General features: G+C 39.7%; 11 pseudogenes; 10 read left to right on the top strand and 1 right to left on the bottom strand.

Moving 5' to 3' along the window:
- The first annotated feature begins 2,421 nt into the window (after positions 1-2,421).
- Positions 2,422-2,539, top strand: LOC148266788 (5S ribosomal RNA; annotated as a pseudogene).
- A 338-nt stretch (positions 2,540-2,877) lies between these two features.
- On the top strand, positions 2,878-2,996 carry LOC148266787 (5S ribosomal RNA; annotated as a pseudogene).
- A 337-nt stretch (positions 2,997-3,333) lies between these two features.
- On the top strand, positions 3,334-3,452 carry LOC148266786 (5S ribosomal RNA; annotated as a pseudogene).
- A 2,218-nt stretch (positions 3,453-5,670) lies between these two features.
- Positions 5,671-5,789, bottom strand: LOC148266785 (5S ribosomal RNA; annotated as a pseudogene).
- A 1,530-nt stretch (positions 5,790-7,319) lies between these two features.
- LOC148266784 (5S ribosomal RNA) lies at positions 7,320-7,438 on the top strand (annotated as a pseudogene).
- Positions 7,439-7,787: 349 nt separating this feature from the next.
- Positions 7,788-7,906, top strand: LOC148266783 (5S ribosomal RNA; annotated as a pseudogene).
- An 815-nt stretch (positions 7,907-8,721) lies between these two features.
- LOC148266782 (5S ribosomal RNA) lies at positions 8,722-8,839 on the top strand (annotated as a pseudogene).
- Positions 8,840-9,189: 350 nt separating this feature from the next.
- LOC148266781 (5S ribosomal RNA) lies at positions 9,190-9,308 on the top strand (annotated as a pseudogene).
- Positions 9,309-9,658: 350 nt separating this feature from the next.
- LOC148266780 (5S ribosomal RNA) lies at positions 9,659-9,777 on the top strand (annotated as a pseudogene).
- A 2,043-nt stretch (positions 9,778-11,820) lies between these two features.
- LOC148266779 (5S ribosomal RNA) lies at positions 11,821-11,939 on the top strand (annotated as a pseudogene).
- Positions 11,940-12,288: 349 nt separating this feature from the next.
- On the top strand, positions 12,289-12,407 carry LOC148266778 (5S ribosomal RNA; annotated as a pseudogene).
- Positions 12,408-17,514: the final 5,107 nt, after the last annotated feature.

Genomic DNA, 17,514 nt, shown 5'->3' with positions numbered 1-17,514 from the left:
TAGTTCACTACCTGATAAGAGTGTCATTACGAGCATCTTAAAGAGTAGAACAACGAAAATAGAGTTGCGACGGGCAGTCTTTTAATCTGGGCATGAGTCAAGGTACTGGAGCATTTCGCTTGATATTAGAACTACAAATAGATGTGCGGTGTGCGCACACAGTGAAAAAAATGATGGGAGAGAGGAGGGAAGGAGAAGGGATATATGTATTTGCAGCAGGGAATTGAAGGGGTGCAATCATACCAGCACTAATCCGCCAGATCCCATCAGAACTCCGCTCTTAAGCACGTTTGTGCAATAGTAGTACTAGGATAGGTAACCTCCTGGGAAGTCCTCGTGTCGCACTTGTCTTTTTATGGATGGGGCGTTAAACTTTATGCGCGATCGGAGCAACAGTTCCCCAGTTAATTCGCAAACGTGAGTTGCATCGTCCGGCCATTTTGCTTTATCTTTTTTGTGCATTCATTTATAACTCACCACGTGATAAGAGTGTCATTACGAGTATCTTACATAGTAAAACAAGGAAAACAGAGATGCGGTAGGTAGTCCGTTAATCTGGGTGTGAGTCGAGGTGCTGGGACATTTCGCTTGATATTAGAACTAGAAATAGAGGTGCAGTGTGCGCGCACAACGAAATAAATGATGGGAGCGGGGAGGAAAGGAGAAAGGGTATATGTATATCCAGTGCGAAATGGGACAAGTTCAATCATACCAGCACTAATGCATCGAATCCCATCAGACCTATGTAGTTAAGCATTCTTGGGCGAAAGTAGTACTAGGATAGGTGACCCCTTGGGAAGTCTTCGAGGGTCACCCTTCTTTTTGTGGATGGGGCGTTAAACGTTACACGTGACTAGAGCCACAGTCTACCGGTTCATTCGCAAATGCAAGTCGCAGCGCCGGGGCATTTTGTTTAGTATTTTTTGTGCATTTATTTATAACCCACCACGTGATAAGGGTGTCATTACGAGCATCTTACATAATAGACCAATAAAAATAAAGGTGCGGCAGGCGGTCTGTTCATCTGGGTGTGAGTCGAGATGCCGGAACATTTTGCTTGATATTAAAATAAGAAAAAGAGCTGCAGTGTCTGCGAACAGCGAAACAAATGATGGGAGGGAGGAGGGAAGAAAAAGGGGTATATGTATGTGCAGCGCAAAATGGGACCGATGCGATCATACCTGCACAAATGCACCGTATCCCATCAGAACTCCACATTAAGCGTGCTTTAGCGAGAATAGTACTAGGTTGGGTGACCTCCTTGGAAGTCGTCGTGTTGCACCCTTCTTTTTGCAGACGGAGTGCTAAACGTTACGCGGGATCAGAGTCACAGCACTGGAAAATTTTGCTTAATATTTTTCATGCATTAATTTATAGTCAACCACATGATAAGAGTGTCATTATGAGTATCTTACATAGTAGAACAATGAAAATAGAGGTGCGACAGGTGGTCTGTTTATCTGGGCGTGAGTTGAGGCATCGAGACATTTCACTTGATATTAGAACTATAATCAGAGGTATGGTGTGCGTACACAGCGAAACAGATGACGGGAGAGGGATGAGAAGGAGAAGGGCTATATGCATTTGCAACGCAGAATTAGATGGGTGTGATCACACCAGCACTAATGCACTGGATCCCATCAAGACTCTGCTGTTATATGTGCTTATGCGAGAGTAGTACTAGGATGGGTGACCTCTTGGGAATTCTTCGTGTTGCATTTGCCTTTTTGTGGACGGAGCATTAAATGTTACGCACAACCAGAGAAATGGTTTGTCGGCTCAGTCGCTGGCATGAGTCGTGGCGCAAGCAAATTTTACTTAATATTTTTCGTGCATTCATTTATAGTCTATCAGGAGATAAGAGTGTCATTACAAGTATCTTATATAGTAGAATAATAAAAACAGAGATGTAACGGGCGGTCCGTTCATCTAGGCATGAGTTGAAATGCTGGGGTATTTTGCTCTATATTAGAACTAAAAGCAGAGGTGCGGTGTACACGCACAGCGAAAAAAATTATGGGAGATGACAATGAAGGAGAAGGGGTTTCAACGTGAAATGGAAAGGGTGCGATCATACCAGTACTAACGCACCGGATTCCATCAGAACTCTGTAGTTATGATGAAGCCACAGTCCGCTGGCATGAGTCGCGGCGCTAGAACATTTTACTTAATATTTTACGTGCATTCATTTATAGTCCACCACATGATAAGAGTATCATTACGAGCATCTTACATAATAGAATAATGAAAAATGAGGTGTGACGGGTGGTCCGTTCATCTGGGCATGAGTCAAGGCACTGAGGCATTTCGCTTGATATTAGAACTAGAAAAAAAGGTGTGGTGTGCACATACAACGAAACAAATGACGAGAAGGGGGAGGGAAGGAGAAGGGGTATATGTACTTGCAACGCAGAATGAAAGGGGTGCGATCATACCTGCACTAATGCACTGGATCCCATTGAACTCCATAGTTAAGCGTCCTTGGGCGGAAGTAGTACTAGGATGGATGACCTCCTGGGAAGTCCTCGTGTTCAACTCATCTTTTTGCTGACGGGGCATTAAATGTTACGCGCGATCAGAGCCACAGTCCCCTGGAGTGAGTCGTGACGCTGGGACATTTTTCCTAATATTTTTCATGCATTTATTTATAGTCCACCACGTGATAAAAGTATTATTACGAGCATCTTACATAGTAGAACAATGAAGAACTAGATGCGGTGGGTAGTCCGTTCATCTGGATGTGAGTCGAAGCGTCAGAGCTTTTTGCTCGATATTAGAACTGGAAGTAAACGTGCAATGTCTGCACACAGCAAAGTAAATGACGAGAGGGGGGGGGGGAAGGAGAAGAGGTATATGTATTTACAGCGCAGAATGGACTAGTGCGATCATGCCAACACTAATGCACTGGATCCCATTAGAACTCCGCAGTGAAGCGTGCTTGTGCAAGAGTAGTACTAGGATGGGTTACCTCTTGGGAAGTCCTCTTGTTGTACTCGTTTATTTGCAAACAGAGCATTAAACATTACGCACAACTGGAGCCACAGTCCACCAGCGTGAGTCGCGGTGTCGGGTCATTTTGCTTAATTTTTCCATGTATTCATTTATAGTCCATCACAAGATAAAAGTATCATTACGAGTATCTTACACATTAGAGCAACGAAAAATAAGTTGCGGCGGGTAGTCCGTTTATCTAGGCGTGAGTCGAGGCGCCGGGGCATTTCATTTGACATTAAAACTAGAAACAGAGGTGTGGTGTGTGGGCACAGCAAAAGAAATGACGGGAGGGATGAGAGAAGGAGAAGGGAAACTTACATTTTCAGCGCAGAATTGTATGGGTGTGATTATACCAACACTAATGCAGCAGATCTCATCAAAACTCTGCAGTTAAGTGTGCTTTGGCGAGAGAAGTACTAGGATGGTTGACCTCCTGGGAAGTTCTTGTGTTTCACCCATCTTTTTGCGGATGGAGCGTTAAATGTTAAAGACGATCGGAGCCACAGTCCTCTGATTTACTCGCTAACGTGAGTCGCAGTATCGGGGCATTTTACTTAATATATTTTGTGCATTCATTTATAGTTCACCACGTAATAAGAGTGTCATTACGAATATCTTACATAGTAAAAAAATGAGGTGCGACGGGCGGTCCGTTCATCTGGGTGTGAGTCAGGGCATTGGGGCATTTTGCTTGATATTAGAACTAGAAGTAGAGGTGTGGTGTGCGTGCACAGCAAAAGAAATGACGAGGGGGGGAGGGAAAGAGAAGGAGCACAAGTATTTGCAGTGCAAAATGGTATGAGTGCGATCGTACCAGTACTAATGCACCAAATCATATCAGAACTTCGCAGTTAAGCGTGCTTGGGCAAGAGTAGTGCTACGATGGGTGACATCCTAGGAAGTCCTTGTGTTGCGCCCATTTTTTTGCAGACAGGGCGTTAAACATTACGCATGACCGAAGCCACAGTCCGTCTTCATAAGGTGCGGCGTTAGGGCATTTTGCTTAATACTTTTTGTGTATTTATTTATAGTTCTCAACGTGATAAAAGTTTCATTACGAGTATCTTATATACCAGAACAATGAAAAACAAGGTGCAGCAGGTTGTCCATTCATTTGGGCGTGAAACGAGGCGCTTGGACATTTTGCTTGATATTAGAAATTGAAGCAGAGGTGCGGTGTGCACGAACAGCAAAAAAAATAACAGGAAGGGGGAGGGAATGAGAAGGGATATATGCATTTACAGTGCAAAATTAAATATGTGCAATCATACCAGTACTAATGCATTTGATTCCATCAGAACTCCTCAGTTAAACATGCTTGAGCGAGAGTTGTATTAAGCGCTAGGACATTTCGCATGATATTAGAACTTGAAGCAGAGGTATGGTGTGCGCGCACAGAAAAATAAATAATGGGAGGGGGAAGGGAAGGAGAAGGGATATATGTATTTGCAGCGCAAAATTAAATACGTGCAATCACACCAGTACTAATGCACCTAATTCCATCATAACTCCTCAGTTAAGTGTGTTTGAGCGAGAGTTGTATTAGGATGGGTGATCTCTTGGGAAGTTTTCGTATTGTACCCTTTTTTTTTCAGACAATGCGTTAAACATTAGGTGTGAATGGAGCCATGGTCTGCTAGCTCATTCGTAAAAGTGATTCACGATGCTAGAGAATTTTGCTTAATATTTTTTGTGCAATCATTTATACTCCATCCCTTGATAAGAGTGTCATTACAACTATCATACACAGTAGACAATAAAAACAGAGGTGCGGTGGGCGGTCAATTCATCTAGCCATGAGTTGAGGTGTTAGGGTATTTCACTTGATATTAGAACTAGAAATAAAGGTGCAGTGTGCACATATAGCGAAACAAATGATGGTAGTGGGGAGGGAAGGAGGGGTATATGTATTTACAGCGCGAAATAGAACAGGTGCGATTATACGAGCACTAATGCACCAGATCCCATTAGAACTCCGCAGTTAATTGTGCTTGGGCGATAGTAGTACTAGGATGTGTGACCTTCTATGAAGTTCTCGTGTTGCACTCATCTTTTTGCGGATGGGGTGTTAAACATTACACGCGATCGGAGACACGATCTGCCGGTTCATTCGTCGATGTGAGTCGCCGCGCCAGGCCTTTTTTCTTATTAGTTTTCATGCACTTATTTATAATCCATCACGAGATAAGAGTGTCATTATAAGTATCTTATATAATAAAACAACGAAAGTAGAGGTGCGGTGCGCAGTCTGCTAATTTAGGTGTGAGTCAAGACACTGAGGTATTTCGCTCTATATTAAAAATAGAAGCAGAGATGTGGTATGCACACTCAATTTCGTGTTAGAAATATATATACCCCTTCTCATTCCCTCCCCCCTCCCATCATTTGTTTAACTGTGCGTGCACACCGCACCACTACTTCTAATTCTAATATAAAGCAAAATGCCATGGTGCCTCGACTCATGCCCATATGAAAAACTGCCCGCTGCACCTCTATTTTTTTTTGTTCTACTATATAAGATACTCGTAATGACACTCGTATCTCGTGATGGAGTATAAATGAATGCACGAAAAATTTGAAACAAAATGCCCTTGCACCGCGACTCACACTGGCGAATGAACGTGCGGAATGTGTTTTCGGTCTCACGTAACGTTTAACGCCCCCTCCGCAGAAATATGGGTGCAACATGAAGACTTCCCAGGAGGTCAACCATCTTAGTGCTACACTCACCCAAACACGCTTAACTGCAGAGTTCTTATGGAATTCGGTGCATTAGTGCTGGTATGATCGCACCCGTCCCATTCCGCATTGTAAATGCATGTGCCCCTTCTCCTTCCCTCTCCCCTCCCATCATTTCTTTCTCTATGCACGCACACCTCATCTCTTCTTTTAGTTCTAATATTAAGTAAAATGCCACAGCACCTCGACTCACACCCAGATGAACGGATTGCCAGCCGCACCTCTGTTTTCATTGTTCTACTAATTAAAATGCTTTTAACGACACTCTTATCAGGTTGCGGACTATAAATGAATGCAAAAAAAATATTAAGCAAAATACCCCGGTGCCGCGACTCAAACGGTCAAATAAACCGGCTAACCTGGCTACGGTCGCGCGTAATGTTTAACGCCAGCATGAGTTACGGCACCGAAGCATTTTGTTTAATATTTTTCATACATTCATTTATAGTCCATCACGTTGTAGAGTGTCATTATGAGAAATTTAATTAGTATAACAACAAAAAAAGAGGTGTGATGGGTGGTCCGTTCATCTTGGTGTGAGTCGAGTCACTGTAGTATTTCGTTTGATATTAGAACTAGAACCATAGGTGAGTTGTGCACGCACAGTGAAACAAATGATGGGAGGGGGGAGGGAAGGAGAAGGGGCATATGCATTTGCAGCGTGGAATGGGACGAGCGTGATAATATCAGCATTAATGCATCGGATCCCATCATAACTCCGCAGCCAAGTGTGTTTGAGCGAGAATAGTGCTAAGATGAGTGACCCTATGGGAAGTTCTCGTGTTGTGCTAGTCTTTTTGCGCAGGAGTGTTAAATATTACAATCAACCGGGGCCACAGTACATAGGCATGAGTCGCGGTGCTGGGGTATTTGGCTTAATATTTTTTGTGCATTCATTTATAGTCCACCACGTGATAAAAGTGTTATTACGAGCATCTTACATAGTAGAATAACAAAAAAAGAGGTACAGCAGGCGATCGGTTCATTTGAGCATGTGTCAAGCTGTTGGGGCATTTCGCTTGATATTAAAACTAGAAGCAGAGGTACAGTATGCACGCAAAGTAAAACAAATGATGGGAGGGGGGAGGGAAGGAAAAAGGGCACATGTATTTGTAGGGCAGAATGGGACCTGTGCAATCATACCATAACTTATCCACTGGGTCCCATAAGAACTCTATAGTTAAGCGTACCTCGACGAGAGTAGTACTAGGATGGGTGACCTTTTGGGAAGTTCTTGTGTTGCACCCGTCTTTTTACAGAAGGGGTGTTAAACGTTTCGTACCACCGGAGCCACGGTCCGCTAGTTTATTCGCAAACTTGAGTCGGTGCTGGGGTATTTTGCTTAATATTTTTTGTGCATTTATTTATAGTCCACTACGTGATAAGAGAGTAATTACAAGGATCTTTCATAGTAGAACAACAAAAATAGAGGTGCGGCGAGCAGACCGTTCATCTTGGCGTGAGTCGAGCCGCCAAGGCATTTTACTTGATATTAGAACTAGAAGTAGAGTGAGTGCATAGCGAAACAAATGATGGAAGGGGGAGGGAAGGAGAAGGGGTATATATATTTGCAGCGCAAAATGGGATGTTGTGATGATACTAGCACTAATGCACTGAATCCCATAAAAACTCTACAGTTAAGCGTGCTTAGGCAAGAGATGTACTAGGATGGGTGACCTCTTGAGAAATCCTTGTGTTGCACTTGTCTTTTTGTAGATGACGCATTAAATGTTATGCGCCATTGGAGACACGGTCCGCTGGTTTATTCACAAACATGAGTCGCGATGCTGGGGTATTTTGCTCAATATTTTTCATGCATTTATTTATAGTCCACCACGTGATAAGAGTATAATTACGAGGATCTTTCATAGGAGAACAACGGAAATAAAGGTGCGGCGGGCAGTCCCTTCATTTGGACGTGAGTCGAGCCGCTAGGACATTTTGTTTGATATTAGAACTAGAAGCGGAGGTGCGATATGTGTGCACAGCGAAACAAATGATGGGAGGGGGAGAGAAAGAGAAGGGGTATATGTATTTGCAGTGCAAAATGGAACGGTTGTGATCATACCAGCACTAATGCACCGGATCCCATAAGAACTCTGCAGTTAAGCGTGCTTGGGCGAGAGATGTACTAGGATGGGTGACTTCTTGGGAAGTTCTCATGTTCCACCCGTCTTTTTACGAACAGAGCGTTAAACATTACATGCAACCGGAGCCATGGTCTGTCGGTTAATTGGCCGACTTGAGTCGTGACGCCAGGGCATTTTACTTAGTATTTTTTATGCATTCATTTATAGTTCACCAGGTGATAAGAGTGTCATTATGAGTATCTTAAAATATAGAACAACAAAAACAGAGGTGCAGCGCACAATCCATTCATTTGGGTGTCAATCTAGACGCCGGAGCATTTCGCTTGATATTAGAACTAGAAGCAGAGGTGCAGTGTGCGCGCATAGTGAAACAAATGATGGGAAAGGGGAGGGAAGGAGAAGGGGTACGTGCATTTGCAACGCGGTATAAGATAGGTGCGATCATACCAGTGCTAATGTACTAGATCCCATTAGAACTCCGTAATTAAGCGTGCTTAGGCAAGAGTAATACTAGGATGGGTGACCTCCTTGGAAGTTCTCGTGTTGTTCCCGTCTTTTAGCAGACGGGGCATTAATCATTACACGCAACAGAACCACCATCCGCCGGTTCATTTGCCAGTGAGTTGCGGTGTCGGGGTATTTGCTTAATATTTTTCGTGCATTCATTTATAGTCCATCACGTGATAAAAGTGTCATTACGAGTATTTTACATAATAGAACAACAAAAATAGAGGAGCGGCAGGCAATCTGTCCATCTGAGCATGAGTCGAGGCACTGGGACATTTTGCTTGATATTAGAACTAGAAAAATAGGTGAGGTGTGCGCGCACAGTGAAACAAATGATGGGAAGGGGAAAGGAAGGAGAACGGGCATAAGCATTTGCAGTGTGGAATGAGACAGGTGCGATCATACCAGCACTAATGCACAATATCCCATCAGAATTTGCAGCTAAGCGTGTTTGGGCAAGAGTAGTATTAAGATGGGTGACCTCCTAGAAAGTTATCGTGTTGCACCTGTCTTTTTACAGACAGGACGTTAAACGTTACGCGCGACTAGAACAATAGTCTGCCAGTTCATTCGCCGGCATGAGTCGTTGTGCTAGGGTATTTTGATAATATTTTTTGTGCATTCATTTATAGTCCACCGCATGATAAGAGTGTCATTGCGAGCATCTTAAATAATAGAACAACGAAAACTGAGGTATGACGGGCGGTCCGTTCATCTTTTAGTGAGTCGAGGCGTCGAGATATTTCGCTTGATATTAGAACTATAAGTAGAGAGGTGATGTGCGCGCACATCGAAATAAATGATAGGAGGGGGGAAGAAATGAGAAGAGGTATATGTATATGCAGCCGCAAAATGGGATAGGTGCGATCATACCAACACTAATGCATGGGATCCCATCAGAACTCTGCAGTTAAGCATGTTTGGGCGAGAGTAGTACTAGGATGGATAACCTCTTGAGAGGTTCTCGTGTTGCATCCTTCTTTTTGTGAACAGGGTGTTAAACATTACGCGCGACCAAAGCCACAGTCCACCGGTTTATTCGCAAAAGTGAGTCGCAGTACCAGAGTATTTTGGTTTATCTTTTTCGTGTATTCATTTATAGTCGATCATATGATAAGTATATCATTACGAGCATCTTACATCGTAGAACAACGAGAAAAGAGGTGCGAAATGCGATCCGTTCATTTGGGCGTGAGTTGAGGCACTGAGACATTTCGTTTAATATTAAAACTAGAAGCAGAGGTGTGGTTTGCACGCACATCGAAATAAATGACATAAGGGGGGAAGAGAATGAGTAGGGGTATATGCATTTGAGCGCGTAATGGGAAGGGTGCGATTATACCAACACAAATGCACCGAATCCCATAAGAACTCCACAATTAAGCGTGCTTGGGTGGGAGTAGTACATAGATGGGTGACCTCCCGCGAACTTCTCATGTTGCACCCGTCTTTTTATGGACGGGACATTAAACATTACATGCGATAGGAGCCATGATCTATCGGTTCATTCGACGGCATGAGTTGCGGCGCCGGGACATTTATCCTAATTTTTTCGTGCATTTATTTATATTCCACACGTGATAAGAGTGTCATTATGAGCATCTTACATAGTATAACAATGAAAAAAGAGATGCAATGGATGGTCCGTTCATCTGGGCGTAAGTCGAGGCGCTGGGACATTTTGCTTGATATTAGAACTAGAAGCAGAGGTGTGGTGTGTGCGCACGATAAAACAAATGATGAGAGGGGAGTAGGGAAGGAGAAGGGATATATGTATTTGTTGCGTGGAATAGTATGGGTGTATCCCATTAGAACACCGCAGTTAAGTGTTTTTGGGTGAGAGAAGTACTAGGATGGGTGTTTTCCTAGGAAGTCTTTGTGTTGCACCTGTCTTTTTGCATATAAGGCATTAAACGTTACGCACGAATGGAGCCATGTTTTGCCGGTTCATTCGCCAATGTGAGACACAGTGCCAGGGCATTTTGCTTAATATTTTTCATGCCTTCATTTATAGTCCATCACGAGATAAGAATGTCATTACGAGTATCTTACATAGTAAAATAACAAAAAAAGAGGTGAGGTGGGTGCTTCGTTCATCTAGGAGTGATTCGAGGCATCGAAGCATTTCGCTTGATATTAGAACTAGAAGCAGAAATACGATGTGCGCACATAGCGAATCAAATGATAGGATGGGGAGGAAAGGAGAAGGGATATATCAACACTAATGCAATAGATCCCATTAGAAATCCACAGCTAAGCGTGCTTTGACGATAGTAGTACTAAGATTTGTGACCACTTGGGAAGTCCTCGTGTTGCACCCGTCTTTTTACGGATGGGACGTTAAACATTACACGCGACCAGAGGCACTATCTGTCGGTTCACTCGCCAGTGTGAGTCGCGACGAGCGGTCCGTTCATCTGGGCATGAGTTAACGCGTTAGAACATTTTGCTTAATATTAGAACTAGAAGTAAAGGTGTTGTATGCACGCACAGTGAAACAAATGATGGGAGGGATGAGGGAAGGAGAAGCGATATATGTATTTACAGCGCGGAATGGTATGAACGCGATAATAGCAGCACTAATCACTGTATCTCATTAGAACTCTGCATTTAAGTGTACTTGGGCGAGAGTAGTATTAGGATGGGTATCTTCCTGGGAAGTCTTCATGTTACACCCGTCTTTTTGCAGATGGGACATTGAACATTACGCACAACCGGAGCCACATTCTACTAATTCATTGACCAGTGTGACTCGCGGCACCGGGTTGATACATATTCTTCGTGCATTTATTTATAGTCCACCACATGATCAAAGTGTTATTACGAGTATCTTAAATAATAGAATAACGAAAATAGAAGTGCGGCGGGTGGTTCATTTTACTGGGCGTGAGTCGAGGTGCTGTGGCATTTCACTTGATATTAGAACTAGAAGCAGAGGTATGGTGTATACGCACAGCGAAACAAATGATGGGAGGGGGAGGAAATGAGAAGGCGTATATATATTTCTAGCGCAGAATGGGATGGGTTTTATCATGAAAGCACTAATGCACCAGATCCCGTCACAACTCTGCTGTTAAACGTGTTTGGGTGAGAGTAGTACTAGGATGGGTAATCTCCTGAAAAATCTTCTTATTGCACCCATATTTTTACGAATGGTGTGTTAAACGTTACGTGCGTCGAAGCCACGATCCACCGGTTCATTCATCAGCGTGAGTCGTGGCGGCGGGGTATTTTTCTTAATATTTTTTTTTCATTCATTTATAGTCCACAATGTGATAAGAATTTCATTACAAATATCTTAAATAGTAGAACAACGAAGATAGAGGTGCGACAAGCAGTATGTTCATCTGGGCGTAAGTCGAGGCACCGGGGCATTTCGCTCTATATTAGAACTAAAAGTAGAAGTGAGGTGTGCGCGTAGAGTGAAACAAATGATGGGAGGGAGAAGGGAAGGAGAAGGGGCAGATGTATTTGGAGCGCAAAATGGGACGGGTGTGATTATACCAGCACTAATATACCGGATCCCATCAGAACTCTGCAGTTAAGCGTGCTTTGGCTAGAGTAATACTAGGATGGGTGACCTCCTTGGAAGTTCTTGTGTTGCACTCATCTTTTTGCAGACGGGGAGTTAAACATTATGCATGACCGGAGACACAATCCATCAGTTCATTCACCAGCATTAGTCGCGGCGCATGGCATTTTGCTTAATATTTTGTGTGCATTCATTTATAGTCCATCATGAGATAAAAGTGTCATTACAATTATCTTATATAGTATAACAATAAAAATAGAGATGTGGTGGCCGGTCCATTCATCTAGGCATTTGTCGAGGTACCGAGGCATTTTGCTCTATATTAGAATTAAAAGCATTGGTGAAGTGTGCGTATACAGTGAAACAAATGATGGGAAGGGAAAGGGAAGGAGAAAGGGCATATGCATTTGCAGCGTGGAATAGGACGGTTGTGATCATACCAACACTAATGCACTGAATTCCATCAAAACTTTCTAGTTAAACGTGCTTGGGCGAGAGTAGTACTAGGATGGGTGACCTCTTGACAAGTTCTCGTGTTGCACTCGTTTTTTTACGGACGGGGTGTTAAACATTGTGCACTACAAGAGCCACAGTCCGTCGATTCATTCCCCAGCGTGAGTTGTGGGCCAAGGCATTTTGCTTTATCTTTTTCATTCATTCATATATAGTCCACGTGATAAGAGTGTCATTATGAGTGTCTTATATAGTAGAAGAACGAAAACAGAGGTACAGTGGGCGGTCCGTTTATCTAGGCGTGAGTTGATGCGCCAGGGAATTTCATTCTATATTAGAACTAGAAGTAGAGGTGCGGTATACACGCATAGGGAAATAAATGACATGAGGGGGGAGAGAAAGAGAAAGGGTAGATATATTTGCAACGCGGTATGGGACGGGTGCGATCATACCTTGCAACTTGTAGAGGTTAAATTAAGTTTTATTATCTTGGAGTCAATTGATCATAGACATGACTGGCCAGAATCTCAAGGACTTCTTCCTTACTTTGAGTTTCTACCTTCAAGTGCAAGGTGGCAATAAGGGAGATGAAGTACTCATAAGGTAACAAGGCTGGTTTAGTCTTAATATGTCCTTCATTTTTTCAAAGTTAATGTGGGTTAGGTTCATAGGTTTTCCAATCACTAAGTGCCACATTATCAATGCTTTCATAATGGATACTCATGTGATAACACTAGAATAGGGGAAAATGTTTTTCCTAATTATGTGATGCAAGATTGAAGATGTTAAAGAAAGTCTTCAACTGTAGGCTTCCTAGTTTTAGAAAAATCTAGGTTTCTAATCAAAAGCGTGAAGACGTCTAAGTACAAAAATTTTAAAATATTTGTTGGTCACGTGCCTTATCTTCATAAAAAGTGGCTCCCTCGCATAGAGTTAGCATCTACCGAGCCAATTTTTTAATGCTTACCTCTAGAGATACATTGCATATTCTAATTTGATTGTGGCCAAAGGAATCAGTTTCATGTTCATATAAAATAAACAAATAAGCATGTAAAATTATGTGAGGATATTAAACTGGAAACGAACACAAATCAAGAAAAAATGAGATTTATCAAGTAGAATGAGCGATGCTTGGAAAGTTCGAGAGAGAGAGAGAATGAAAAAAGAGAGAATGAATTCCTGAAGTAAACTGGAAAGTGATTTTTTATTTTTTAAATGTCAACAACAGGTATTTATATACATATTTAATTTAGGACTATTTACAAATATAGCCCCAAATTTTCAGTATTTATAAATACTCCCCAACTATTATTCTAATAACTCTCCCTCAAATTGGAGTATACAGATTTTATATAATAAGCTTGACAATGGCAGTTCAGAACTAAGAGGGGGAGAAATACCTTAATGAAGGAATCGACAAGTTGATAGGATGAAGAGACTGGCAGCAATTTGATAAGTCCTTTAAAACTCTTTTGACAAATAATATGACAATCAATTTCGATATGTTTGGTCTGTTCACGAGAGACTAGATTTTCAACAATTTTAGTAGTTAATAAATTGTTACAATATAAAGCAACAACAAGAGTAGTGATGTGTAAATCACTGAGGAAAAAATAAAGCCACTATATTTCACAAGTAACTGTAGCCAAGGTACATTATTATGCTTCAAAAGAAGATTGGGAAATAGTATTTTGTTTCTTAATCTTCCAAGAAATAAATGAGTCACCCAGAAAAATGCAGAAACTAGTGAGAGACTTGCAAGAATCAACACAAGAGCCCCATTCCAAATCACTAAAGGCCTTAGATGTAAAGAAGTTTTTGTAGAATAAAAAAGGCCTTGGCGTGGTGTCCCTTTTGAGTACCTTAAAACTCAGTGTGTAGCTTGTAGATGTAGCTTAGTAGGAACATCAAGAAATTGTGAAAATTGCTTAATTGAATAGCTAATATCAAATTTAGTGTTGGTAACATACAAGAGTTTACCAACTAGCTACCTGTACGAAGTAACATCTGCAATAGTTGAGCCATCTTGCCGAATTAATGATGTTGATGAAGCCATAGGCATTGAAGCCGATTTACAATCCAAGAATCTAGTATCTTTAAGAAAATTCAGATTATATTTTCTCTTGCTAACATTAATATATTTTGATGAATGAATAACTTTACATCCCAAGAAAAATCGAAGTTCACCAAGATTTTTAATTTTAAACTCAACATGAAGCAAATCTTTTACTATATAAATCTCAGTCATATTTTCACTTGCTAAGATGACATCATCAACATATATAAAAAGAGCAATGAATGAAGAATCTATATACTTGTAAAACAAGGAAAAATGAAAAGCAGCTTGTACAAAATCATGCTTTTTCAATGCATCAGTCAATTTAAAATGTCACTACCTACTTGCTTACTTAAGACCATGAAGACTTTTAATAAGCTTGCATCCCTGTTTATCCATCGCATTAAAACCAGGAGGTAATGTCTTATAAACTTCTTCATGTAAGTCACCATGAAGAAAAATATTTTTAATATTTAGTTGATGCAAGTGCCACCCTTTCACTGTAGCAATTGCTAATAAAGTACGAATCATTGTCAACTTGGCAATGGCAACAAGAGAAAAATTATCTGAAAAATCAATTCCAGATTTACAAGTATACCATTTGACAACTAGTTTGGCCTTATACCTATTAATAGAACCATATGCCTTTCGTTTAACTTTATACATCTACTTGCAACCAATTAGTTTTTTACTATGAGGTAAATCAACTAATTCCCAAATTTTTTTCTCTTTTAGGGGCTTAATCTTATCAGACATTGCATCTCTCCAGCATTGAAATTGTATTGCTTGATGATAGGTTTTAGGTTCAATGTCTTGTATGATGGCAAAAATAAAAGGCTTAGGCATGGCATCGATATTGGTGTATGAAAGTGTCTGTGAAATATTACATGGGGTAGAAATGGAACTAATGCTGGATTTAAGACCATATAAATAGTAATCATGTAAATGAAATGACTGCCTTGTGGACCTTGTAAACTTTTTAATTTGTAAAGTGGAAGACATATTTTGTAAAGTTTCTGTATGACTAGGAAAATGAGAATGAGAAACATTGGTTTCGTTAGTGTTAATAAGAAAAATTTTAGAAGTATTACTCGAAAAAATAAAAGAAATATTAGAGGAATGTAAAGGAGTATTAATATAAGAAACTGATTCACTAGAATTGTTCGGAACTACATTACCTTGATGTTCCAGATTCTGAAATTGATCACTATATGTTGTCATTAAATCATCAGCACAAGGGAAGACAATTGTTTGGCCTTTTATTAGCAAGAGAAGTAAAAGGAAAATTATTCTCAAAGAAATGGACATTTCGAGAAACAAACACCTTGCTAGATTTTAAGATCATACACCCAATACCTTTTAGTTTAAGAAAGATATCCAATAAAAATGCATTTAGAAGATCTGTAATCAAGTTTAAACCTCTTAGGATTAAGATTAAATTGGTAACATAAACATCCAAAACCTTTTAAATGATGATATCTAGGGTGGGAATGAAATAAAATTTCACATGGAGACTTATTGATGATGACCAGAGAAGGTGATAGGTTGATTAAATAGGTCACATGCTGCACACAATCTGCCCAAAATTTCTTAGAAAGATAAGCTTGAAACATCAGTGATCTTGCCACATTAATAATATGTTGATATTTTCTTTCAACCACACCGTTTTGTTGTGGTGTGTATTGGTAAAAACACTGGTGTATTATTCCTTTGGCAGCAAAAAATTTTGTCATTTTGAACTCTTGGTCATTATCGGTGGGAACACACATTATTTTTGCATTGTGCTGAGTTTCCACGTATGCGAAAAAAATTTTAGAATTGTTTTCACTTCTCATTTTCTTTTCATATGATATAACCATGTATACCCACTTTTATCATCAACAATAGTAAAAAATAATGGTGACTATACAAGGAATGAATGGATAAAAGACCCCAAATATCAATGTGAATAATATCAAAAGAATGTTTACTAATAGATTGGCATACAAGGAATGAAAGTCTTTTTTGCTTGATGAAATGAAAAACATCACAAATGAAGGTAGTACAAGAAGAAACCTATTTATCCAATTGATGAATTAAAAAAAGTTTTGGTGTAGAAGGATGACCAAGGCAATAGTGCCAAAGATTAAGATTATTAACAACTTTAGTAAAATGAGAAAAACTAGAGTTTGTAAGGGAAAAATTAAATGAATAAGACCTAATGACATTTACAATATTTACACTTTTGATTCTGTTTGCTCAAGGTAATACAGTTCTTGCTGTTCTGATGGACTAATTGGCAAATGCACAAAATCATTCAAGTAATAAAGTGATAAATAGAGTATCGTCCCATAGGGATTGTGTCTCAAATACCAAAATCGTAGAAAACTATACTATTATCTAAAAATCAAAATTAAATTTTTACAAAAATTAAAACTACTTAATCAAAGTAAAATGATTTACATTACGAAAACTATCAATGGAGATGCACCAGAGTCATTCATTTGACCTGAATATTAGATATATTTGAGTTTTAATTTCACAATTAATTTAATCTAGTTTACAATGGTTGAACTATTCTAATATACTTTCGGTTTTCTTCCTAATATTTCTGGTCTATCAATTAATAACTGCTAATATTTTGTAATAATTATTAATTTGATTTAATTAAATATGTTATAATTCAATTAATCCACGTTAATTTTACTAAATTACTCTCGTTCATGTCTCTATTAATATTTAACAGTATATGTCTAATTAATGAAATTATACTCTCATTACTCTAAAAGCATTAATCATAAATAAAATTATGAGTTGGTTAATTCTTATAACCGAATTAAGTTCAATACTATTAAATTACAATAAAAAGAAAATTAAAAATTAAATCTTAAACATACATTTGATTCAGACTACATCAATCATTCTAACAAAGAAAATTTAGTTAGATATGGTGAATTGAGTAATAATAATTATATTAGAGAAAAATATACTCATGTAATAATCAAAAATAAATTTTAAAAAAATTTCAAATGCTAGCATTCGAGTCTTATTATAAAAAAAAAAATCTTTAAAAATTTACAAATTAAAAATTAAATAAATATATTACTTGATTAATCTTTTTTTTTTCAGCTCTCTCACAAAAACTTTATGCCTTCTCGCTCAGC

Source organism: Carica papaya, chromosome 3, assembly GCF_054855325.1.
Source record: "Carica papaya isolate Zhongbai chromosome 3, ASM5485532v1, whole genome shotgun sequence".
Taxonomy (NCBI): Eukaryota; Viridiplantae; Streptophyta; class Magnoliopsida; order Brassicales; family Caricaceae; genus Carica; species Carica papaya.
Note: the sequence above shows the minus strand (reverse complement) of the source record. Positions and strands in the feature narration are given on the sequence as shown.